Below are 12,415 nucleotides of genomic sequence, written 5' to 3'. Positions count from 1 at the left end.
TCCTAGTTCATACACTCCCAGAGAAACGTTGCAAAATTTGGAACCGATTGGACTATTAGTTTTTGAGTTATCGTGCCCGCCATTAACAAAAAAATGTTTAGAGAAAAACGCGTTTAAAGTTTGAGAAGCCCTTCAGCCGTCACTTGGTGCTGACACAATAAATCGTCTATATCTTCAAGAGTTCTTGAGATTTTCACTTGAAATTTTGTAGAGACATTCTTTAATCAGTGTAGATTCGAATTATATCTACAAAAATTTTGACCCGAGAAAGGGGGGGGGGGGGGTTCCCTTAATCCGCCTTGTGGAAATTTTCGAAATTTTTAATTTTTTTTTAAATTCACGCCCTTTGGATTTCCTGGAAAATATATTTTTTTTAAAATCAATTGTGGTATTCTTGAAATAATATTTAAAAAAAAATCCACGCCTTGTGGTATTCTTGAAAAAAATATATATCTATATCGCCTGTTTTTTACATTCCAGGAATACCGGAATGCCAAGATAAAATACAATTTGATCATAAAATGCGTTTAAACCTTGAAAATCAATTTAAATTTTTATATAATTTCAAACTTTCCGGTCCCATGCCATTACAACCTCCAGATATATACATAGGTCAGAAAACATAATTTAAAGGTCTCAATAAATCTAATATATTTGATTTCTTACCACAGAAAAATGATGCAAAATATTTGTGAACTACCTCTCAGAACTTCTTCGGTTCTTTTAAAAATATATAACTCCAAAATTAAGTTCAAATAATATTTAATTACAATGTAATTTTTCGGGTGTACAACAAACAGTACAACAGTTCGGGTGTACAACAAACAGTACAACAGTACAAAAATATGATAAAAAATTACAATAAAAAAATCATATCGATTTCAAGATGCGTAAATAAATAATTATTATTTTGTAATTCTAAAACTAAGCCTTATTAATACCAGTCATTTCTTTCAGACTGTCAATCAAATATTTACTACATTCTTTATAGTTGATTGGAGATGCCGATTGTACGGTTAATTTGTTGCGACTCATATCCTATTGAAAATTAAAAAAAACATATATTTATTATTTTCTGAAATCGTATCTAACAATATGTCTTACCCCATAGGTTACAACTTTAGCACGCAATTTGAAAACATATGAATGGAAATTTATTGATGCGAAAATTTCTTCAGCTTCTGTGGGATTATTTTCCAATGCTTCACCAATTTCTTGGGCACTGCGCCCCAATAGCTGTTCGCCCATACCACTAAAGCATATAAACCAACGATTTGAAGTCCAGTCACCAATGCTCATCTGGAGAAAAATAACAAATAATGGATTTTACAAATTTGTATCTAATTTAAATGCTTCGCTTTCTACTAACTTTGAATAAAAGACGATATTTGAATTTGGTAAAATCGGCATTACATCTCTCGCAACGATAGTGGCCGTTTTGTTCATCGATAACTTTCTTGTTGCAATCGGGTTGGGGACAAGCTTTGTAGTAGACATTATTACTCTTAATCAAATGTACAACGGCCTTTGTTTGGAAATAGTCCGGTTTGTCGCCAGTACCCAAGTTTCGAGCTTCGTGGAGTGTGCGCCATTCTGTACTGAAACCACCACCAGCTCCGGTTCTAAAATAAGATATTTTCCAAGAATTAATAACAGAATAAAAATGTTTAATATTGTAAACATTTTTCATACCTTGCTGAGACTGAATTGGTTACGTTGGCACCACCGCCATTATCAAACCAACCACGTAGCTTGTGATCTTCTGGTATGTCTGGATTTATTTTCAAAGTCGAACCATTACCAATGCTAACAGACTTCCCGCCATTTAACTCGGTAATACGGCCACCCTTTACCAAAACCACTGGTTGTACGTGGCCATCAAAATTGACGGCTTCATCTCCCCATATGGTGACAGTTACAGCCGCTTCACTGGTATCCATCAATGTCAAATCGCGTTTTTTAAACTGCTTATGTGTAGTACGCGACGTAAAGGACTGCAATTCGCCGACATCCATGCAAATTCCAACAGTATCAACGGATGCTTTTGTTTCCATATTAGCCACCTGGGAAATGGGAACTAAATCGTATTTGATCACCGGTACTCCACCGTCATCATCATCCTCACAGGGTTGGACAACTGTATCACTGGTGAAGGTCATCTCATAATCATTTTTCAGTGTACTGTATTGTTTGTTGGCCGGTTTCAATTGGCATTTGGAGATATAGTAGAGTTTGTCGACCTCAATCATATCATAATATTTATCACACTGCTCACGAAATGCGGTGGCACGTATCTCACCAGATTCATCCATTAAATCGATGCTGAATAGTTTACCTTCACCCTTGACATTGCTCCATTTTGGCGGTAACACGTACCTTAATAACCCATTTATTCTGATACGGACTAAGACTGGCAATTGGCCTTGTCAACCCTATGCCGCGCCGTTTCGGGGCTGTACTAAATATAAGAGATTTACAACAAATTATAAGAGTATCAACATATTACGCTAAACATGTATGTTGTGATATATGTTTTCGTTTTTATTTACTTACTACAGTCGGAATCGACGGCCAATGCTCCGGTGAAATTGGTCGTTATAAGCGATACCATCGATTGTACCATTTCCCTACATTTCCAACATTTTATAAAAAATATATTTCTTTACGAATAGCATCGAGTAGATACTGCAAGAATCTACTCGATTTTACTATTTTCTCCGATATCATAAAGGAAAATTCGTTATCGTAGTAAAAAGTAGTAGATTCTTGCAGTACGGGAACAGGCCATTTATTTGAAATTGATATAAATGAAAATTTATTTTGAAGTTCTATTTACACGTTTCAAAAATTCGATGAACATACACTATTAGAAATTTTTTATATGGAAAATATTGACTTTGTACGAATGTCACCAGAATATTTTGATTATTTGCTTGAACTAGTCACTCCATTAATAGAAAAGGTCAATACTAATATGAGGCAATCTATATGCCCCGGAGAACGCCTGGCAATAACATTGAAATTTTTAGTTAAAAAAATCGAGATCATCGATATGCAATATTGTACCTGAAGTCTGCACTGCATTATATAAAGAATTAAAAGATTTACCAGCAACAGAGGAGGAATGGGAGGGTATTTCGCAAAGTATAAATAAAACGTTTCCCAATTCAATCGGGGCACTAGATGGAAAACACATCGATATTATAGCACCAACGCACCGTCGAAGCGCATATTTCAATTATAAAAAGAAAAACAGTATTGTTTTGATGGCTCTTGTGGACGCAAATTACAATTTTGTTTACATCGACGTTGGTGCAAAGGGTAGAGTCCGATAGCGTTGTATTCAGTAGATGTATAATAACACATTGAATTTGCCGCATCCAAACCCACTGTCCTGCAGAAAAAATCCAATTCCATATGTAATTGTTGCAGATGATGCGTTTCCCTTAAATTTCATTATTATGAAACCATATAGTTTTCGGAATAAAAACACGAAGGAAAGAATTTTCAATTGAAGGTGGTCCAGATTTCGGCGTGTTTCGGAAAACGTATTTGGATTAATATCAGCCCGATTTCCGCTGTCAGAAAAACAATGGAATTTTCCCCACCGAAATGTTGTCAAAGTTGTTCTCGCAGTATGTGCATTACACAATTTTTTGAACAAACGCAAATGTGGAACATATGCCAAACAAGCGATTACGACCAAGTGAATGGGTCTATAACGGATGGATGGATGGCGTGAAGAAGTGCGACCTGAGAATATTTTATCTTCGGTACAACCATTGTGCAACCAAGGACTTCAAAGCGAAACATCAAAGCTCATACGACAAGAATTCAAGGAATATTTTTCAAATGAGGGAAAAGTTCCATGGTAATACAAGCATATTTATTAAAAAATCGAATTAAAAGAAAAAAAGAAATATACTGTTTCTACAAAAAAAAAAATATTAAAAAGAAATCGCATTCTGTTCACATATAAAATATTAAAATAAAATAACACAAAGTTAATTGTTTTCATCTGCTTCAAATGAGTCGATGGCATTATTAATTATAGCTCTCAGTCTGAAAATAAAAAATGTATCAAATGTTATTTGAGTACCATATATTTCAAACTCACCTGCGAGCATTTGATTCTGAATATGCAGAAAGCTGCTGCCCAACATACTCTCCATAGCTCTTCTGCCAACTTATGTCTTTGTGGTGGTCCTCAAAAGCTGAACTTGATAAGGTCTCGAAGTTTGATTCTGTACCTCCTGATTCACGATTTCTCACAGTATCTAAAAAGTGTAGAGCTGCAAAATGTTCATATTTTGATACATACGTAGTGCCATCTTGTCCACTTTTGGAGGTATTTATTTTTTTCTGTTCCGCCTTTAATGTATAATAATATTTGTAAATTCAAACAAAATAAAAAATATTTACAATTTACATAATAACGTAATCGCACAGCCTTAAATAGCGATTTACAGTCGGCTACGCAATAATTGGTTGCAGCAGAAATTTCTGACCAGCACTTCTGCTTTTCATGCCGGTTTTTGTATCCATCAATTTTGTTATTCCATATCGGCGGGCGTTCTTCAACCATTTTGATTAACAGTCTCAGTTCATCTCCTGTCCACTTTTTTTGTTGCTTGCGATTGTCGCGCATGTTACCATTAACGTTATCCCTATTAAAAAATATATATAATACATCACAAATATATTGTTAATAGCATAGGCCGGCTACCTTGTTAGCGATTCTGTTCATAGTTAAAAGATAAATAATCATTAATTCAGCTAAACAATATACTGTTACGTTCTTGGGTTTTACTAAATCCCGTGTAGACGTTGTTTTATTTCCCGATACAATTCGTACCAAATAAAACGCAGGTTCTTTCGGATTACGATTATTACAATGATTTTATTCACACAACTTTACTTTGCACTTTACTTTACTCGACGGTTTCAATTCGCGATCTGATTCACAACTGACTTACTGCCTTTCCATTCCCTCTATTTATATGAGCCCTGCCTGTCGCTACAGAAGTTTCTAGACGATCTGGTAACACCTAGATCACGAACAATCTACCAATGCAACAAACACATTGAGTAACAATAACAACAACAAACTTACTGAGTGAACAATAACAACAACAACAAACTTGAGTAAACAAACTTACAATAACAACAACACATATACAGGCGAGGGAATAACAAAGAAAGAGGAATAATAACAACACATATACAGGCGAGGGAATAACAAAGAAAGAGGAATAACAACAACACATATACAGGCGAGGGAATAACAAAGAAAGAGGAATGACGTTTAACAAGAATTGTATGACAATAACAAAATAGAAAATGAAAGAGGAAATGGAAGGATGTAGAAAAATCTATACAGTGGTTGTTGTTGTGAAGTTATTCAAATAAACTGCGTAGTAGAAATTTACGTTACAATTCAAATTCTTAAATTAACGGAATTCATCTAAATTAACTTAAATCTAAAGTTATATTCGTAACATTGCCCCCCGCTTAAGCCTGTTCGTCCCGAATAGGCACAGTTCCCGTTCCGTAGGGGGTCAGCCGCTCCAAATGTACAACTTTCATCTTCGACCTGGGACTGTCGCTCCTCTGGATGCGATAAACGACGTCATTTATTTTCGTGACAATCTTGTAGGGTCCTTCCCAGTGCGTTTGCAATTTGGGGCATAGTCCTTTCTTTCGTTGTGGGTTGAACAATAGTACCAGTTGCCCTTCTTGAAACCCATCGGTATTTGCCGCTCGATCGTACCTTGCCTTCATGCGGTTGCTAACCATTTTTATTCGATGTCGGACTGCATCGTGGACTTTACTAAAAGAGTTTTGGCTGTCTTCATCTTGGTTCACATCGTCGTTTGGGGTAGCACCGAATATCAAATCGCCAGGTAGCTTTAATTCATTTCCGAACAGAACTTTGGCTGGGGTCCGGGATGTGGAATCATGAATGGCCGATCTATAAGCCAATAAAAACTTTGGAATATGCTCATCCCAGTCTCGTTGGCCACTGTCCACCACTTTCCGTAGATGTTCTTCAAGGGTGCGATTGAATCTTTCCACCATGCCATCTGATTGTGGATGTAGGGGCGTCGTTCTGGTTTTCTTAATTCCGTAGGAGTCACACATTTCCTTGAAGATCGCTGATTCAAAATTCCTACCTTGATCGGAATGAACCTCAGATGGAACACCATAGCGACAAATCCAATTTTTGCTGAACACATCCACAATTGTCCTGGCTTCTTGATTTGGGATAGCATAAACCTCCGGCCATTTACTGAAGTAATCCATGACCACTAAGACATACCGGTTCCCAGAGTCGCTTGTGGGGAACGGTCCAGCTACATCCATTGCGATTCTTTCAAAAGGGGCTCCTGAATTATACTGCTGCATGTAGCCTCGACTCTTCCGTGTTGGACCTTTAGCTTTTATGCACCTTTCACAATTGGCGATCCAGTCGGCAATGGATTTTTGACAGCCGACCCAGTAGAATCTCTGCTTTACCTTTTCAGCGGTCTTTGCTATGCCAAGATGTCCTCCACTTGGCCCATCGTGAAACTCCGACAAGACATCTCTTATTTTGGAGTCTGGGACGACGATCAAGTTCCGGTGAGATTTACCGTCCTCACTTTCCCATTTGCGATATAGGCAGCCATCTTTTATAAGTAGACTGTCCCACTGGGCCCAATAGGATTTTAAAAGAGGGCTTTCGGAGGTAATTTCTTTACAACTAGGTCGCTTGCCCGTTTCAATGGCCGAAATTACTTTGCCCAGAATGGGATCTCTTCGTTGTTCCGTCGACCAATCTTCACCCGACTCAAACTGCAATAGTCGGACATCAACGATATTCTCCTTATTCTCAGCCTTTGAGCAATGCCTGCATTCTACCTTGCATGGCCGACGAGACAGGGCATCAGCATTACCGTGTTTTCCGCCTTTTCTGTGCTCGATTCTGAAATCATAACTCTGGAGCCTCTCGATCCAACGGGCTAGTTGACCTTCCGGATTCTTAAACCGCAGCAACCATTGGAGAGCAGCGTGGTCGGTCCTCAGCAGGAAATGCTAACCCAAATCTCTCGTTAACTCGATCGAGGACGCCATGAGGCGGGTAATAGAACAAACAAAGTTAGTAGGGATGACTAAGCCCAGGGTTAGATGCTACAACTGCGATAAAACAGGTCATATTGCGCGCGAATGCAGAGCTAAGCGCAAACGATCCAGGTCATCGTCACCACCTCCAACGAAAGATGGTAGACGAATGGCTCAACAGTCCACCAATGAGTCACCGTTAAACTAAATCGAGCCAGTCCAGCGGGGCATGAACTGGCTCCCATCGACGATGGCCCCACAATCTCCATAGCAATAGTACAACAGAAAAGTCACAACCTAACAACAACTGGGTACATCAATGGTGACAAGCGAGTTCTGACGTTAGATACTGGCGCATCAAAGTCCATCATAAGATCAGATCTGGTAAAGGGAAACATAACGCAACTTAATGGAGTCAGACTGCGCACAGCAACGGGGGAGCCCGCGGCAGTACACGGCAAGATTACCCTGAGACTAACTATTGCCAATAAATCGGTGAATTACGAGTTTATAGTTGCCGATATCGTAGACGAAGTGATAATAGGCGCAGATTTTATGATTGCCTTCGGTATCAATCTGGATATGAAAGAGCGTGTGATGACCTGGTCTAACGTCGAAATTCCGTTAAACGTGGGCTACGATGAAAGTACACCCATTAGACGTCTGACTACGGACCATCCAGAGATAATACCGCCCTGTGCCGAAGCAATAATATGGGTACCTATGGATGGAGATTGTGGAGCCGAGAAGTTGTGGGTGGTGGAACCAGCAGAAAACAGATACAGTAACATCCTAATAGCGAACGCCCTGGTGAAAAGCAACGAGGACGGATTGATTCCTGTTAGAGTTTTGAACCTCTCAAACAAGCAAGAGCAAATTTGCCAATTTTCCGATGTTGGACAATGCACACCAGCTGAAGCTGTGATTAATTTGGAAACTAGCACCGAAAAGCCAGCAGCCATGGAGAAGAAGAACCTCGACGGCTACATAAAAGAATGGACACACCAATTATCACCTTCCGAGAGGAACAAGGCTAAGCAGCTATTATGGAAATATGCCTCTACCTTTGCGTTGACAAAAGAACACCAAGGAAGAACATCAGTGGTGAAGCATGAAATCCATACAGCAGACGCGAGACCCATTAAACAGCCTCCAAGAAGTGTTCCGCTGGCAAAAAGAGACGAGGTCCAGAAGCTGATAAGTGAAATGGAAAAGAGTGGTGTAATAGAACCATCGTCAAGTCCATGGTGCTCCCCAGTGGTCCTGGTCAAGAAGAAAGACGGAAGCACCCGATTTTGTGTGGACTACCGAAAGTTGAATGATGTCACCAAGAAAGACAGCTATCCGCTCCCAAGAATCGACGACACCTTGGACACATTAGCCGGGACGTCATGGTTCTCCACCCTCGACCTGCAGAGTGGGTACTGGCAAGTGGAGATCGCCGAGAAAGATAAAGAGAAAACAGCGTTTGGCGTTAATGGGGGTCTCTGGCAGTTCAATGTCATGCCATTCGGACTCTGCAACGCCCCGGCTACATTTGAAAGGCTGATGGAGCGTGTGTTAAAAGGGCTGCAGTGGAAGTCGTGCCTCATATATCTGGATGACATCATAGTCATGGGACGCAACTTCGACGAACACATCAAGAATTTAAAGGATGTTCTTCAGCAGCTTTCGTCTTCAGGCCTCAAGCTGAACCCAAAGAAGTGCAGTCTCTTCCAACGAGAGGTGAAGTTCCTGGGACATCACGTGACGCCGGAGGGCATATCGACGGATAAGGAGAAAATTCAAGCCGTCAGAGATTGGCCGCAGCCCCGAAATCTCCATGAGCTGCGAAGCTTTCTAGACGATCTGGTAACACCTAGATCACGAACAATCTACCAATGCAACAAACACATTGAGTAACAATAACAACAACAAACTTACTGAGTGAACAATAACAACAACAACAAACTTGAGTAAACAAACTTACAATAACAACAACACATATACAGGCGAGGGAATAACAAAGAAAGAGGAATAATAACAACACATATACAGGCGAGGGAATAACAAAGAAAGAGGAATAACAACAACACATATACAGGCGAGGGAATAACAAAGAAAGAGGAATGACGTTTAACAAGAATTGTATGACAATAACAAAATAGAAAATGAAAGAGGAAATGGAAGGATGTAGAAAAATCTATACAGTGGTTGTTGTTGTGAAGTTATTCAAATAAACTGCGTAGTAGAAATTTACGTTACAATTCAAATTCTTAAATTAACGGAATTCATCTAAATTAACTTAAATCTAAAGTTATATTCGTAACAATACGTTTGGATTAAGTATACATTTGAAACATTTTAATAATCTTTCGAACATAAACCTTGATGCTCCTACCCTGCTATATCTAGCACAACTTTAGGCACGAGATAAGGCTGGGTTTGTGGAAATTGGAACTAGAAGGATACGAAAAGTACTAAAATGTGCGAACGGGAAGAGCTAGAATTCTGAAATTTGAAATGCGTGTAGCTAGAATCTTGAAATTTTATATGGAAGTGGGAAGTGGTGTTGATGTATGGAAATGATTTAAGAAATTCATACTTATGTGTATAAAAAGTACAAAGTGGTACTAAATTTAGTACTATTTGAATTTAGTTGAGTGTATAGAGATGGAATCCTGAAAATGCCTGTAACAAACTCAACTGTATATATACACAAATGTGTGTGTATGTATGAGAGCAAATCAATATAATAAATATAACCACCTTCATCCGACGATGGTTGGATTCGAGTCCAATTGTTAAATATAATTTCATATTGATGATTTGATTTATTATACGTTTCATGGGCATCGTTTAATTTAAAATTTTTGATCAGGAAGACTTTACCCTCTTCGAGGATATTAAAATAGTGTTCGTCGAAAGCTGTGGCTTCTATTTCTCCAGATGCGTCTTTCAATACCATTTTCCTGTTCCTTTTTGCGCGATGCGTAAATTACTTTTTCTAACAAGTCTTACTTTAATAGAAAAATTCTCAGTTGTTTTTGAAAGATTGGCCACTGCACATATTTCGGAATTTGCCATTCTGATTTGCTAAAATAAAAGTATAGATATAATAAGATGAAAAAGATTAAGAATTTTATACATATATTTTATAGGGTGTGATCCAAGTAGTCATAACAAGGCGTATTAATAAGTTTACCCCGTATGCCAAACATTTCAAAAAAAATCGTTTTCACCGGTCGATAGTGTTCCAAGTGTTCGTAAACCTTTTCTTGTGTGGACATATAAAGTCTGGGGTCTGGGGTGTTACGCAACCTCATGCCTTTCAGCAATTTAAATTGAGACATGAGTGCTGCAAATGATGAAACGACATATGACCGGTATTTCAGTGTCAGACCGCAACTGCGGAGAATGTAGTAACGAATGGAAACTTCAATACTTCTATCAAAACTCCACTGTTGACTGCCGAAACCAAAAGTGCGAAAACCAAAGATGCATTGGATAGAAAGGCGATACAATATTTCGACAGAAAGCCAAAAAGGAATTTAAACGAACTAGGTAGCGAGGAAGTATGAAAAAGACTATCCAAAAAAACTTCTACGGAACTTTTATGACAAAGGGGTGTGTTAAGTTTCGTGAAAATCGGTTCAGATATAGCTCCCATATATATTTTCGATGATGCACCAACGTCCCTATATATATTTTGATTTGCACGAAATTTGGCACAGCGTACTGAATTGTGTCTACAATGATGTGTGTTTCGTGAAAATCGATTTAGATGTAGCTACCATATATATTTTCGCCCGATTTAATGTGAACGGTGGACCAAAGTCACTATATATCTTTCGATTTGCACAAAATTTGGTGAGTAGTGTTTGTTAAGTTTAGATATAGCTCCCATATATATATATATTCGTCCGATTTAAGGTAAATGATGCATCAAACTCCTAATGTTTGTCAGATTGCCACGAAATTTTGCACAACGTATTAGGACTACAATGACGTTATTGTAGTTTTTTTTTCAATTGATGCAGATGAAGACATAGCTTCCATTTTATTTTTTTAACGGGTGTCCGATTGAGATTAAATATTAAACAGTGCGACATACCGAATAGCGTAAATCAAGTGTGCTATAAATCGATTGTCTCATGAAATGAAATTTAGCATAGGTTGCAGAAAGGCATGTGTATGGATTTATGTTAGTCAGTTCACTCATAGATAAAGATCACATATTTAATTTCGTTCAATACCCTCGAAGGAACATTGACATGGAATTGTTAGGCTACATATGTAGAATATATCCAAAGTGGTGAGGGGTATCATATAGTCGGCCCAGCCCGACTTTACTACTTTCCTCACTTGTTCTTTATTGGTCTGTTCCCGTTGTGCAAGAATCTACTAGATATTACTATTTTTTTCGATAGCAGCCTCGAACCTAATTCAATGCGTTGCGTACTAAAATACCGACCTTTTCACCTTAATTACGCGCGTGTCAATTGAAAACGTTTCATAAAGGAAAATTTGTCATAGTAAAAAGTAGTGGATACTTGGAGTACAGGAACAGACCATATATAAATTGTTGCCAACAAATAAAATCATGTTCTGGAATATGTAATTATGGGGCAATTTGGGCTTCATGATAAACCATGTATTTTCGAAGAAAATCGAAAGTCGATATTGAAAAGTCGTCTTTACGATTTTCTCAAAGATCAGAAGTCGACTTCGTCTTTAAGACTTTTCAATGCAAAAAGTCAATTTTCTTATACCTAGGCTTTACAGGAAAAAGCAAAACATTGCCAAGCGCCAACTTTACACATAGTTCCGGATGACAAGGGATTAGAGCATATTGACAAAGCTGACCCCGAGGTGCGTATTAGTGATATTCAGTCAGAAAGGATCGCCCCTTATAAAAGAGTTTGTCGCATTTCTTATTAGAATAGTAAATAACCTCGAGCCCCTTTGGATCGGCCGTTTGTACCATGTGCTGTAATCGTTAGTCATCAGATGAGTAATTGACGAAAGCTAAACGTCTGGATTTCTTTTACACATTAGATAAACATTTTTTGTATGCTAGGAAAATTTTTAGATCATGATCAAGGTTTATTCATAAAGTTAACAGGGAGGTGAATTCGAACTCCTCATTGACTATCAAATTTATTGTTTGAAGAATAAATAAACAAAAAATATTTTATTTGAAAGATATTTTGAGTTTTTATCCTGTTCTGGTTGGTATTTCCCGTTTAAAAGTTGACAGCAAGAGAAGACTAAGGCATGAATAAACCTTGACCTTGATAGAGTAACTTCTGGTAATGTGGACCATGCGTGGGCC

At 38.2% G+C, this 12,415-nt stretch overlaps 1 pseudogene; it reads right to left on the bottom strand.

Moving 5' to 3' along the window:
- Positions 1-924: 924 nt before the first annotated feature.
- Positions 925-12,415, bottom strand: part of LOC133338011 (replication protein A 70 kDa DNA-binding subunit-like) — a 32,004-nt pseudogene continuing 20,513 nt past the window's right edge.

The sequence above is a fragment of the Musca vetustissima genome, unplaced genomic scaffold (genome assembly GCF_032173495.1).
Source record: "Musca vetustissima isolate MV318-11 ecotype Yass unplaced genomic scaffold, APGP_CSIRO_Mvet_v1 utg24174, whole genome shotgun sequence".
Classification (NCBI taxonomy): Eukaryota; Metazoa; Arthropoda; class Insecta; order Diptera; family Muscidae; genus Musca; species Musca vetustissima.
This window is presented reverse-complemented; position numbering and strand designations above follow the sequence as displayed.